The sequence below is a fragment of the Chiloscyllium plagiosum genome, unplaced genomic scaffold, assembly GCF_037043375.1.
Source record: "Chiloscyllium plagiosum isolate Xiang-an unplaced genomic scaffold, Cpla_swu_hap1 HiC_scaffold_27, whole genome shotgun sequence".
In the NCBI taxonomy this organism is placed as follows: Eukaryota; Metazoa; Chordata; class Chondrichthyes; order Orectolobiformes; family Hemiscylliidae; genus Chiloscyllium; species Chiloscyllium plagiosum.
Genome location: NW_028270165.1, coordinates 10,061,646 through 10,075,488, shown reverse-complemented (window position 1 = coordinate 10,075,488; position 13,843 = coordinate 10,061,646).

Genomic DNA, 13,843 nt, shown 5'->3' with positions numbered 1-13,843 from the left:
CAAGAATTTATCAATCTCTGCCTTGAAGACATTTAATGTCCCAGTCTCCACTGCGCTCCATGGCAATGAAATGCACAGGCCCACCACTCTCTGGCTGAAGTAATGTCTCCTCATTTCCATTCTAAATTGACCCCCTCTAATTATCAGGCTGTGCCCAAGGGTCCTAGTCTCCCTGCCTAATGCAAAACACTTAGTGCATGGCTTAAAAAGCGTGGATGCAGATATCTTATAAGTTTCTATTAGATCTCCCCTCAACCTTCTAAATTCTAATGAATATAATTCCAGGATCCTCAGCTGTTCATCGTCTGTTAGGCCTATGATACCAGCGATCATCGCGTGAATCTCCGCTGGACACGCTCCAGTGCCACTATATCCTTACTGACGTGTGGGGCCCAAAATTGGACAGAATATTCTAAATGGAGCCGAACCAGAGCTTTATAAAGTCTCAGTAGCACATCACTGCTTTCACATTCCAACTCTCTTGAGATAAATAACAACATTATATTTGCTTTCTTAAGCACGGATTCAACCTGCAAGTCAACCTTTAGAGAATCCTGGACTACCAGTCCCAGATCCCTTTTGTACTTTGGCTTTATGAATTTTCTCACTGTTTAGAAAATAGTCCATGCCTGTATTCTTTTTTCCAAAGTGCAAGACCTCACATTTGCTTAAATTGAATTTCATCAGCCAATTCCTGGACCACATTCCTAAACTGTCCAAATATTTCTGCAGCCTCCCCACCTCCTCAGAACTACCTGCCTGTCTGCCTAACTTTGTATCATCAGCGAACTTCGTGGGAATGCCCCCAGTCCCTTGATCCAGATCATTAATATATAAAGTGAACAGCTGCAGCCCCAACACTGAGCCCTGCGGGACACCACTTGTCACCAGCTGCCATTCCGAAAAAGAACCTTTTACCCCAACTCTCTGCCTTCTCTCAGGCAGCCTATCCTCAATCCATGCCAGTAGCTCAACTCGAATACCATGGACCCTCACTTTACTCAGCAGCCTCCTATGAGGCACCTTATCAAAGACCTTTTGGAAATCTAGGTAGATGACATCCTCTGGGTTTCCCAAGTCTAACCTACTTGTTAACTCTTACCCTTACTAAATCCATGCTGACTTATTTTAATCCAACCATGCACTTCCAAGAACTTAGAAATCTCATCCTTAACGATAGATTTTAGAATTTTATCTCCAATTAAGGTTAGGCTAATCGGCATATAATTTTCCAGCTTTTGTCTTGATCCTTTCTTGAACAAAGGACTTCCAACAGTGATTTTCCAATCATCTGGGACTTTCCCTGACTCCAGTGATTTTTGAAAGATTACAACCAACATCTCTGCTAATTCTTCAACTACCTCCCTCAGAACGCTAGGCTGTAGCCATCAGGGCCAGGAGAGTTCTCAATCTTTAGACCTATTAGCTTTTCTAGCAATTTATTTTTTGTAATGGCTACCATACTCCATTCTGCCCCTTAACTCTCCTTAATTGTTAGGACATTACTCATGTCTTCCACTGTGAAAACTGACACAAAGTATTTATTAAGTTCTTCAGATATTTTCTTATCTCCCATCACTAACCTTCCTGAATCAATTTGGAGCAGCCCAATTTCTACTTTTGCCTCTCGTTTGTTTCTTATGTATTGCAAAAAACTTTTACTATCATTTCTAACATTACTGGTCCGCTTAGCTTCATATTTGATCCTCTCCTTCCTTATTTCTCTCTTTGTTATCTTCTGTTTGTTTTTGTAGTCTTCCCAAGCTTCTGATTTCCCAGTGGTCTTGGCCACTTTATAGGCTCTCTTTCTCATTGATACATTTCCTGACTTCCTTTGTCAGCCATGGCAGTCTTCTCCTCCTTCTCCCCCCACCCCCCCCCCCCCCCCCCTCCGATAATCTTTCTTTTTTGGGGGGATGAACCTCTGTACTGTGTCCTCAATTACACCCAGAAATTCCTGCCAGTGTTACTCTACTGTCTTCCCCACTAGGCTCTGCTTCCAGTCAATTTTTGACAGTTCCTCTCTTATTGCCCTTTATTTAATTGTAACACCATTACATCTAATTTTGCCTTCTTTCTTTCAAACTGCACACTGATCTCTACCATATTATAATCGCTGCCTCTTAAATGTTCATTTGCTTTAAGATTTGATAAAGTCTGGCTCATTACATAGCACTAAGAATTGAAATATGCTCAGTTAGGCCACAGTTGAGGACGGTGTGTAAGGGGCGGATGGCCTATTCGTAGCCTTTTGAAATTGGTTCTGGCTCTGTGGAAATAGAGCATTGAGTTGTAGAGCACAAAAAACAATCCTTCGGTCTGTGCCGACCAGATAGCCTAAATTAATCTCATCCCATTTGCCAGCCCTTTGTCCATTTCCCTCTAAAACTTCCTATTCATGTACCTATCCAGATGCCTTTTAAATGTTGTATTTGTACCAGCCTCCACCATTTTTCCTGGCAGTTCATTCAGTTCACGCACCAACCTATCTGTGAAACAATTGCCCATGGGGCCGTTTTAAATCTTTCCCCTTTCACCCAAAAACTAATGCCCTCTTGTACTGCACTCCCCCACCCCAGGGAACACCTTATCTTTTTCTCATATCCATACCTGTCAAGATCTTATAAACCTCCATAAGGTCACCCCTCAGCCTCCAATGCTCCAGGGAAAATAGCCCCAGCCAATTCAGCCTCTCCCTGAAGCTCAAACCCTCCAACCTTAGCAACATTCTTATAAACAATTGCTGAACTCTTTTAAGTTTCACAACATCCTTCTTGTTTATTGAGTGATAGGCTGTGAACAATCTATTTTGTTCAGATCGTAAGAGGGGGTTTTTCTTGAGGCGAATTAACTTTCACACTTTTTTTAATCCTTGGGTTTTTTTAAATTTTTCCCCTCTCACCCTAAACCTGTGTATAATTCCCGGGGCCCGGGAAGGGGGAGGTGACGGTTACCGGGTGAACGAGAAAACAAATTAAAAATGTCGGCGGTGGAGGAGAGAGAGCCGGCGCCCGCGGCTTCTTCGGCGGCGGGAGGTGGAGGAGCGGCGGCGGGGGGTAAAGTCCGGCGGAACACAAGCTGGAGGAGAGGCTGCACTCGGTGCTGTGCTGGACCGTGAGCCTGGAGCTACCCGCGGCTTCACTCTACCAGGTACCGGGCTGGGCTGAGGGGGAACCGGGGGATAAGGCGGATCGCAATTAGCCTGGAGCCACAATCACTCCCATTCCTAAAACAAACATAATTTCTATAAGGCAAGGAACATACACACCCCAAATTCAATTAATACACAACATTTATATAATTTGATTTCTTTTGTTTTACATTGCTCCTCCCCTGTTTACATCTTCCACTTCCCTAAGACTGACCCCATTACTCCTGTTTATCTCTTGCCTTATCCGGCCTTGTCTGTGACAAAATGCTTATTTATGGCCTCACAAGGCCCTTTGACTTCATCCCGCTGTAGGTCATTGTTAGGCATGTTCTTTCTACAGCATTATCTACTCCCTCCATCTGTACCTTCCCCTGATCCTTATGACCCTTTTAATTGGGGTTTGTTCCTGTCTTTCTGGAAAAGTGGGAAACAGATGTTTATACCTACTGTTTTTACAGGCGTATCCAGCTTAACTTTCTCCCCTCACAGCATCTTATCTATTCGCCTGTAATATCTACCATTGTTTTGCAGTCACGTTTCATTCTGGCATACAATTTTAGCTAATGCAAAAACAATTATGTATTTCCTCCACATAGTTTCCATTCTTGTTGACTCAGCTCTTGGCCAAAACAATTACACACTGGTGTGAGTTCATTTACTTTGTATAAGTAAATGGAATTGCAGAAGTAACACTATTTTTCGCACATCCCACAGTTTCCCCTTTTTCTTTAATTACCATTTGTTATCTTCTGCAATTTTTCTTTTAAGCATCGCCCCCGAAATTCGCAAGCATCATTCCGGAGATTTCATCCATCTTGGTCTCACTCATCCCCTCATTATTTAGTCGATAAAGTTCCTCTGCCTGATTCCCTTTTAGGGGCATCTGTTTCATCAAGGCTGTTTCAATCAGTCTTTGGGTGAGCCCTTGTATACAGGGTATGATACGACAGCCAATGGCCACCAGTACCCCGACTACTACTATCAAGGAAGTAAGAATAGAAACCACCACCCCCTTCCATTTTCCAAACCATGATTCAAGCCATCCCGTGAGAGATGTGTCTCCTCCTGAATTCTCAGCCAGTTCCTCTGCTAAGGTAGTCAATCCCCTTAAGGCCTGAGTAATTGAACCATCAGGTACAGTGTTATTGGGAATAAAAGTACAACAGATTCCTCCTAACATCACACACACACACATCCTTTTTCTGCTAAAATCATATCAAAGGCCATTCTGTTTTCCCATGCCATCCTACTTGTCGCATCAAGCTGTTCTGATATTCCTTTAACCGCATTTCTTGTATAATTTATAAATCGCTGTTGATTATAGAAAATGTAATTTATCCAATCTACATTTTTATTAATTGTTACCCACCAAAAGAGAGTGACTCAAAGCCTGCTGCAATCTGGTTACGAGCCTTGAATTCATCAGGTACTTCCCTAGGGACTCCTACCGAATCGAGATAAATCCTGTCATCGAAAGAAGTGTCGAACAGTAATCTCTTCCCCCTTCTCTTATTCCCTACTATCTTTTCCTTCTCAAATGCCAGGGTAAATGGAATTGCCAATTATACAATTGCACATATCCCTCTCCAATCCGGAGGTAACGTGGGTCTCAATATTTTGCCTCCACAGTAACACCACAGATCCGCTCGGGGAACCTTTAGTGCTGAGTAGTTCCCTCCCTTCTCCGTTTCGGTAACATTCTTAATCTCTGTACATAATTTCCGCTCCCCCAAATCTCTCGACTGACTTGTACCTCATCTACGCACACACGACGTGTGATTTCCAACTACGGCGGAAAATGTGGGGGGGACTTTCTTCTCCAAGTGAGGGAACATCAGAGAGAGGGAGGTATAATTCCTATCATTCCATGCAGTCTCATCCTGATACAGGGCTATCATACATTTCATGTCCTTCCTGTCTCGCTTCCACCTGAGCGGAAAGGGAACCACCTGGGCCACTGGCCTACCGGAGGCACATGCATAGCAATTGCTCTTGTTCAGACTCTTACAGTATACTTTACCCATTCAACCCAGGCATTTGCATTCCCATACCCAGTTTCTATTTTGATAGGAGAAAGTGAGGTCTGCAGATGCTGGAGATCAGAGCTGGAAATGTGTTGCTGGAAAAGCGCAGCAGGTCAGGCAGCATCCAGGGAACAGGAGAATCGACATTTCGGGCATAAGCCCTTCTTCAGGAATGGGGAAAGTTTGTCCAGCAGGCTAAGATAAAAGGTAGGGAGGAGGGACTTGGGGGAGGGGCGTCGGAAATGTGATAGGTGGAAAGAGGTCAAGGTGAGGGTGATAGGTCAGACTGGGGTGGGGGCGGAGAGGTCGGGAAGAAGATCTCAGGTTAGGAAGGCGGTGCTGAATTTGATGGATTTGACTGAGACAGGGTGGGGGAAGGGGAAATGAGGAAACTGGTGAAATCCGAGTTCATCCCTTGTGGTTGGAGGGTTGGAGGGTTCCTAGCCCCTCCCACTCCACCAAGGATATGCAGGTCTTTGGACTCCTCCATCGTCAGACCACAACAAAACGACGGTTGGAGGAAGAACGCCTCATCTTCCGGCTAGGAACCCTCCAACCACAATGGATGAACTCGGATTTCACCAGTTTCCTCATTTCACCTCCCCCCACCCTGTCTCAGTCAAATCCATCAAATTGAGCACCGCCTTCCTAACTTGAGATCTTCTTCCCGACCTCTCCGCCCCCACCCCAGTCTGACCTATCACCCTCACCTTGACCTCTTCCCACCTATCACATTTCCCCCAAGTCCCTCCTCCCTACCTTTTATCTTAGCCTGCTGGACAAACTTTCCCCATTCCTGAAGAAGGGCATATGCCCGAAACGTCGATTCTCCTGTTCCCTGGATGCTGCCTGACCTGCTGCGCTTTTCAAGCAACACATTTCCAGTTCTATTTTGATAGTCTGTTTCAAGTCCTGTACCTCTATAATTTATACTACTTTAGGATCATCGGGAGGGGTGAAAGATTGTATCTTATTACCCAGTAGTTCTACCCGTTTTCCCTGTCCTACGCTAATTCCAAAACAACAGCCCAAGAAATCCTTCCCATTTGCTTTCATTTCTATCCCAAATGTTTCATTTAATTGTATCTCATAGGTGCCGCCCCCACCCCCCGCCCCAGAATTGCTTCGTGCCATGTGGTTTTCTTTATTGTCAGGTATATTGGGTTACACTTTTTATCGGGACAATCGCGAGCTGGTCGGAACGGGGCCCGGTGTACTGTGACGAGACCATTATACCAAGTACCATCCCCGAGGCCATCCCCACAGGACTTAAGATGTATCTCAGAGCTGCAGTACTGTCTCTGATTATCTACATCCCCACAATTTACTAAGCTGCATGCATCAGCATCTCTTACTTCTGGATTATCAGACTCAGGAACCGCTAATAATACATATGAAAACGATATTTGACCAAATTCCAATACTAAGAGGGCTAGCATCATAACTCTAAGCATTCCCAGTATTCTAATCATGCTGAAGCACAAAAAGGCTTAATATACAATCTTGCAGAATTAATCCCGCGCTCGCGTCGCCACTGTATAGTCAGTTACTCAAAGTCTCTTTAGTCTGAGTTTCAGCGGGTCTTGCGTTGATTCGGCTGTCCAGACTTCTTCCTCAACTGGAGGGTCCACTGGCCCTTTGATCCGAGTGTAATGAGTCCAGCCTTTCTCCGCCGTCCTTATTGCCGTTTCGGTAGTCAAAAGAGCCTGGTATGGCCCTTCCCAGTCCGGCTGCAATTTAGTCTCTATCCATGATTTTACTAAGATCCAATCGCTCGGTCGGATGGAATGAACGGTGAATTCAAGGGGTGGAGTCTGTGCCAATAAACCCTGTTACCCGAGGAAAGACAAAGAGGAGGACAAGCCCAGTATATACTTTTTAAAAAACAAATCTTTAGTTTCGGGAATTGGCAATTCTCTTATTTGTTCCCAGGTAAGGTAATCCAAATAAGATTTCATAGGGGGATAGTCCCAAATCTTTCCTTGGGGCTATTCGTACTCGCAAGAGAGCTATAGGTAAACATTTGGTCCAAGGGAGTCTGATTTCTATTATCAATTTAGAGAGCTGTCGTTTGAGTGTTTGGTTCATTCTCTCAACCCTTCCCGATGATGGCGGGTGCCATGGAGTATGGAACTCCCAGGAAATTCCCAACCCTTTCATTACCCCCTGTAACACTTCAGAGGTAAAATGAGTTCCTTGGTCGGAATCTATACGGTTCACTAGCCCATATCGGGGAATTATGTGCTCTAATATTGTTTTAGACACCCCACTCGCAGTGGCAGTAGTTAAGGGGTATGCCTCAACCCAACCGGATAAATGATCTCCTATGACCAACTTTAGTCTTCCTGCTCTGGGTAGTTCAGTATAATCTACTTGTATACTCTGGAAGGGTCTCAATCCTGGGTCTCTTCCTCCCGGGGTCTGTTTTCTCAAGACTTTCTTATTTACCTTTCTGCATATTATACATCCCTCACATATTTGTTTAGCAATTGTATATATTCCTTAACATCCATATTCCCTAAGAACTAAATCACACATTGCTTGTACTCCCCAATGACTGCCTTGGTGTAGGACGGCCATAATCTCTCGCATCATCATTTTGTTTAACATTTCCCTTCCATCAGGTAACCTCCAATGCCCATCTGCTGTTTTTACAGCCCCTAAATCTCTCAATTCTTTTTCTTCGCTTTCAGTAAATATAGGAGCTTCCCTAGGACCTGGGAGAGTAGGTATTAGGGAATGAATCACCACTTCTTGTGGGTTCAGGGCGGCTTCCCTAGCCACTTCATCGGCTAATCTATTTCCCCTAACTTCTGGTTCATTTCCTTTCTGATGACCATTTACGTGCACCACTGCTATTTCTCGGGGGAGTAATAGGGATTCCAAGACCCGTTTAATCAATTCTTCATGTACTAATTCCTTCCCCCGGCTATTGATCAGTCCTCTTTCCTGCCATATCTTTCCGAAAGTGTGCCCAACACCAAATGCATATTTAGAGTCAGTGTAAACTGTTCCCTCTTTATTTTCTAATGCCTTAAGGGCTCTTTCCAATGCATAGAGTTCGCAGATCTGAGCTGACCACCCATTTGGCAACCTTCCTACCTCCACCACACTACCTTTTGTCCCATCTATGACTGCATACCCATTATGTCTTTTCCCTTCAGTCACCCAGGATGATCTGGGTGATTGAAGGGAAAAGTCTAGCCCCTGCATGAAGTAAAACATCTCTCAAGTCCATGCGGACCTTAGTTTGGTATTCTATAATGTCAAGGCAGTCGTGCTCTGGATTCTGAGGAGAATCTCCTTCCCCTTTCCAAAGAAAGGCAGCTGGATTTAAACAATTGTCCGTGACCAACACTAGATCATCCTTTTCTATTAATATTGCCTCATATTTCAGAATCCGCGAGTCTGTCAACCATCGCCTAGCTTTTTGGTTTAGGATCATTCTCACTTGGTGTGGGGTGCTTACTATTAGGGCTCCCCCAAATGTAAGATTTCTGCTTTCCTCCACCAACAGTGCAGTGGCAGCCTCAGCCTGCACACACTCAGGCCATCCCTGGGATACTGGGGATGCTACTGGCTACTAGCTGTCTCATTCCTCCCCACCTCTGGGTTAATACTCCCAAAGCCGCTCCCTTATCTACAGTAACAAAGAGGTGGAAAGGTTTATCTAGGGAAGGTAAGGCTAACACGGGGGCATGGATCAGATCTCTTTTGAGTTCCTCAACTAGTTCTTTTTCCTCATCATCCCAACTTAGACATTTTGGTTCCCCCTCTAATAGTTTGAGATATGATTTCTTAGTCTTCTGAGCATAGGAATCAATCCACAATCTGCAATATCCCGTTAGACCCAAAAATTTGCGTAACTCCCATTTAGTGCTGGGCAGTGGCATCTCCACTATTCCCTCTATCCGTTCCGGGATTATCTTTCGCTTTCCCTTACTAACTAAATGTCCCAAGTATTTCACTTCTTGCTCCACATATTGTAGTTTGTTTTTAGATACTCGCAGTCCTTGCTGGCCCAGGAAATTCAATAATTTGTTAGTGGCTTCTACTGCTCTTTCTCTTCTTTTTCCTGTTACTAAGAGGTCGTCTACATACTGCAACAGGGTAGTCCCCTTGGGGCTGCTAGATTTCTCCAATATTTGTTCTAACATCTGTCCAAATAAATTCGGGGATTCCGTAAACCCCTGGGGGAAGCACAGTCCACCAGTATTGCTGTTTCCGTCCTGTATTGGGTTCTTCCCATTCAAAGGCGAACAAATTCCTACTTTCCTCAGCCAAGGGACAAGCCCAAAAGGCATCCTTTAAATCTATAACACTAAACCATTTGTGGTCATGGGGGATCTTACTTAATCTCTAATCAGTCCTTCAATTACTGGCTGCAGTCCTCGTTTACCTTCTATGGAAATGGGATATTGTCGCTCACAGACAACGTCCCTTTTCCTTTTTAAATTTATTAGAAGGGGAGGGATCTGTAGTTTTCCACGATTCCCTTCTCTAGCCCATAAAATAGGGTCTATCTCTCTCTCCACATCCTCTATCAACATTGACATTTGTACAACTAATTCTTTTTCCTGAATTCCAATCTCCAGTCCTAAGAGGATAATTAAGTCTCTCCCTAATAAGTTACTTCCTCTATCAGGGATATACAGCAGTTCCCCTGTGACCCTATCCTTATGACCTTCTATCATCATAGGTTCAAATACTGGAACAGTAAATCCTTCCCCTTTTACCCCCGAAACAGTAATTGACCGTGTTGACATTTCTACTTTCTTTGGTTTAAAATTCAGCGATGAACGTGCTGCCCCCGTATCTACTAGGAAGACTGCCTCTTCCCGACAGGGTCCCACCTTCAAGTTTATCAAGGGTTCCTGGTGGGCCTCGGAGGGCAGGAACCCCTGACACCCCTATTCTTCATCAAAATTCATAAGCGGAATTGCCCTTTCTTCTCTTTGTAGATCAGGGCAGTCCTGCTTAAAATGCCCTATCTTTCCGCAATAATAGCATCATGCCTGTGGAGCCCTCCATCTCTGCCCCTGTCGCTCGAACCCTCTATCAAATGCTCCCCCTTGTCCTCTCCCTCTTCCTCGCTGTCCTACATGCTGCCACCCGCCGCTCCGGTTGCTCACTATTGGTTCCATTTTTTTCTTAACTACCTCATCAACCGTAGCTACCACCATTTTCACCTTCTGTTTTTGTCTCTCATCCTCTCTCTTTACAAACACTTTCTGTGCCTCTCTTAACAATTCATCTAATGGTTTTTCACTCCACCCTTCTATCTTCTGTATCTTTCTCTGTATGTCTGGCCATGCCTTTATCACAAAATGTACTTTCAAAAGACCCTGTGCCACTGGGTCCTCAGGGTTCATTCCAGAAATTTCCACATTGAGTCTCTTAATCTTTGCAAGAAAGCTGAGGGAGTCTCATCTTTCTCCTGTCTAACTTCAAAGACTTTAGTCAAATTCTGTGACTTCAGAACTGCCTCTCTTATTCCTTTTAGAATCAGATCTTTCAATTCCCTCATTTCTTCTCTATTCTCCGGGTTTTGGTTTTCCCACTGGGGGTCTCTGAGGGGAAACTTCACCTCTCCCTGTCCAGCATCCCCATCTCGAATCGGGTGTTCCCTGTCCCATATTTTAATGGCTGCTCCTCGTATAAGTCCCCTTTCTTCCCCAATAAATAGTATATTCAAAGTAGACATTAACTCAGCCCAGGTATAAAGACTGGGCCCCAAAAATTGATCAATTTGTTCAGACAACCCCACCGGATCCTCAACCAGGACCTTCATTTCCTTTTTAAATGTTCTGACCTCCCCACTGGTGAGGGGGGCACTTACAAACCCAATCTCTTTGTCCCCTATTGGTACCTCCCGAAGGGGATAAGTCGTTACGTTCTTCCCTTTTTTTTTTTGTTTTCCCCCTTAAGCTTTGATTTAGATCCTCCGGAGGCCTCCTCTACATCTACTGTAGATTTCCGTTCTTTTGCTGAGGATTGAGGGTCAGGAACAACAACATCCCCGTCCACCGCCCCTTCATCCTCCTCTTGTGAGTCATCTGTTCCCTGTCCCTGTCTGCCTGTCTCTCCTCCTCCCCCATGTTCACCTAACCTGATTTTATGGTACGGGGGGGGGGGGGGCGGGGGCAAACAGCCAAGAGGATCCCAGGGACTAGGTGGGGCAGAGGGGGAATCCTTTGTCTTTACTACCCTCATTCCCAAACTGCCCTTCCAACAGAACGCATAGTCCGCCTCCTCTTGACTAAAAGGTTGTTTTTTTATTCACATACAAATCTAAATACTGACAGACCCAATCCTCGTCCGAACCATACTTTGGCCAGAAGACAGCCGGACGAAGGATTGGGTCTTTGGTCCATACTAAACAACAATATTTAATCATTTTCTTTTTATCTTTTGCCCTTGAACAAATATTGCTTGTCCATTCCCGCAACATCCTCCCCAACGGACTTTCAGGAGGAATGTTACCAGGGACTTTTTCTTCTTCCTTTACTCCGTGACAGATACTCTGCCTACCCCCCCCATTTCGCGGGGCCCTCGCCAGTCCCTTAGCGAGTAAATACCTCTTTTCCTGGCCACCAAGGCAATACTTAAAAGTCAGGTTTCTTACCTTGGTCTGTGCACAGAGTTGCCTGGCCCCATTACGCCGTATTTTCTATCGAGCTCCTATCACTGTCTGATTCAGATGTTTCTCTTGTGAGATCCGTACCAGTTGCCCAAGGGAACGGACCAAACCAGGACGAGACCGCTCCTCAATTGGGAACGGGACGCATCTTCCCAGTGTCCAAGGCCAGCCACTATCCCCGGCAATAAAGAATATCCCGGACAGCCCCCAATTGTGAGAAACAAAGCTCACACACTTCAATAATTGCAGTCCGAGGCAAAATCTGAATCAGTAGTGTCCTTTATTTTACTCTTGCAAGAGGGTGTGATGTCCAGTGTCTATAAGGCAAGGAACATACACACCCCAAATTCAATTAATACACAACATTTATATAATTTGATTTCTTTTGTTTTACATTGCTCCTCCCCTGTTTACATCTTCCACTTCCCTAAGACTGACCCCATTACTCCTGTTTATTTCTTGCCTTATCCAGCCTTGTCTGTGACAAAATGCTTATTTATGGCCTCACAAGGCCGTTTGACTTCATCCCGCTGTAGGTCATTGTTAGGCATATTCTTTCTTCACCATTATCTACTCCCTCCATCTGTACCTTCTCCTGATCCTTATGACCCTTTTAATTGGGGTTTGTTCCTGTGTTTCTGTAAAAGTGGGAAACAGATGTTTATACCTACTGTTTGTACTGGCGTATCTAGCTTAACTTTCTCCCCTCACAGCATCTTATCTATTCGCCTGTAATATTAACCATTGTTTTGCAGTCACGTTTCATTCTGGCATACAATTTTAGCTAATACAAAAACAATTTATGTATTTCCTCCACATAGTTTCCATTCTTGTTGACTCAGCTCTTGGCTAAAACAATTACACACTGGTGTGAGTTCATTTACTTTGTATAAGTAAATGGAATTGCAGAAGTAACACTATTTTTCCCACATCCCACAGTCATGTTTTATAATTGTGATTTGAGATAATTGCACGTAAAATGGGTAGGATTGTGTGTGTGTGTGTGTGTATGTAGGTATGTTATTTAGATCCTGGAGTTTTGTCTTGCCCAGTGATGATTTGGCTGTGGAGGGAGGAGAGTGGGCATACTAATTAATCTTTGTATGAAATCCAGCATTTTGTTGAAGAGCTTCATTTCTTTGCGATTGTCATTTTCCAAAGAATCAACCTACCCAGTATTTAAATGGACATGTGCATGTATATAATTGTGTATGAATGCTGGAAATCTCTTTTTTTAAAAAAAAAATCCTTTAGTATATTTCCTGTTCTCATTGCATGGCGCATTGGACGTGTTTGATTTCTTTTTCTTGCAAGTGCTGTGAAAAGTAGTCTGATCATGTAAAAGTGGACCCTAGTTCTTCATAGACAACAGACCAATGTTTGTGAGACAGTGTGATGGCCGTCATATTCCACTCCAGCTTTGCAGTCTGTCGGTCGTTTGGCTGTTCCTGTCTTCCAGTCCGTTGTCTGCATGTTCCACTCAGTTTTCAGAATTACCATAATTGTTTATTTTTTTGCTTTATTCATCAGTTGAGCTTCTGCTTATGATACGGTATGAATCTTGCCAGGCATGAATTTCAGCCCCTCAAGTAGTATCCGAGTAACAGTCGACCCCCTAAATTTAACCTCAAGTAATAGTCAAATTTTTGACTACTTTTTGAGTATATACGATATAAATGAATTAATGTTCATTGCTTCTTCGCTTTACGCTATTTTGCCTTACGAAAGGTTTCATAGGAACGCTCCACTTTTGGATAGTGGGGAAAATCTGTATCAGTACAATACAACACAGTCACAAGCCCTTCTTATTTGGTTTAGGTACCCCCTTCAAGCCTGTGCAAATTCTTAATCCTCACTTGGACCTGCTATTTATTGCCCATGTGCGGTTTCTATCCTTCAGTTCATCTCGCGTTTGTGTCTATCAAGATACACCTTAAACGTTGCTAAGGTGCCTCCTTCCACCACCCATCACCCCTCTGTGTGAAAAACCTTCCCCTCCACTTCTCCTGTAGACTGCCCTCCTCTTGC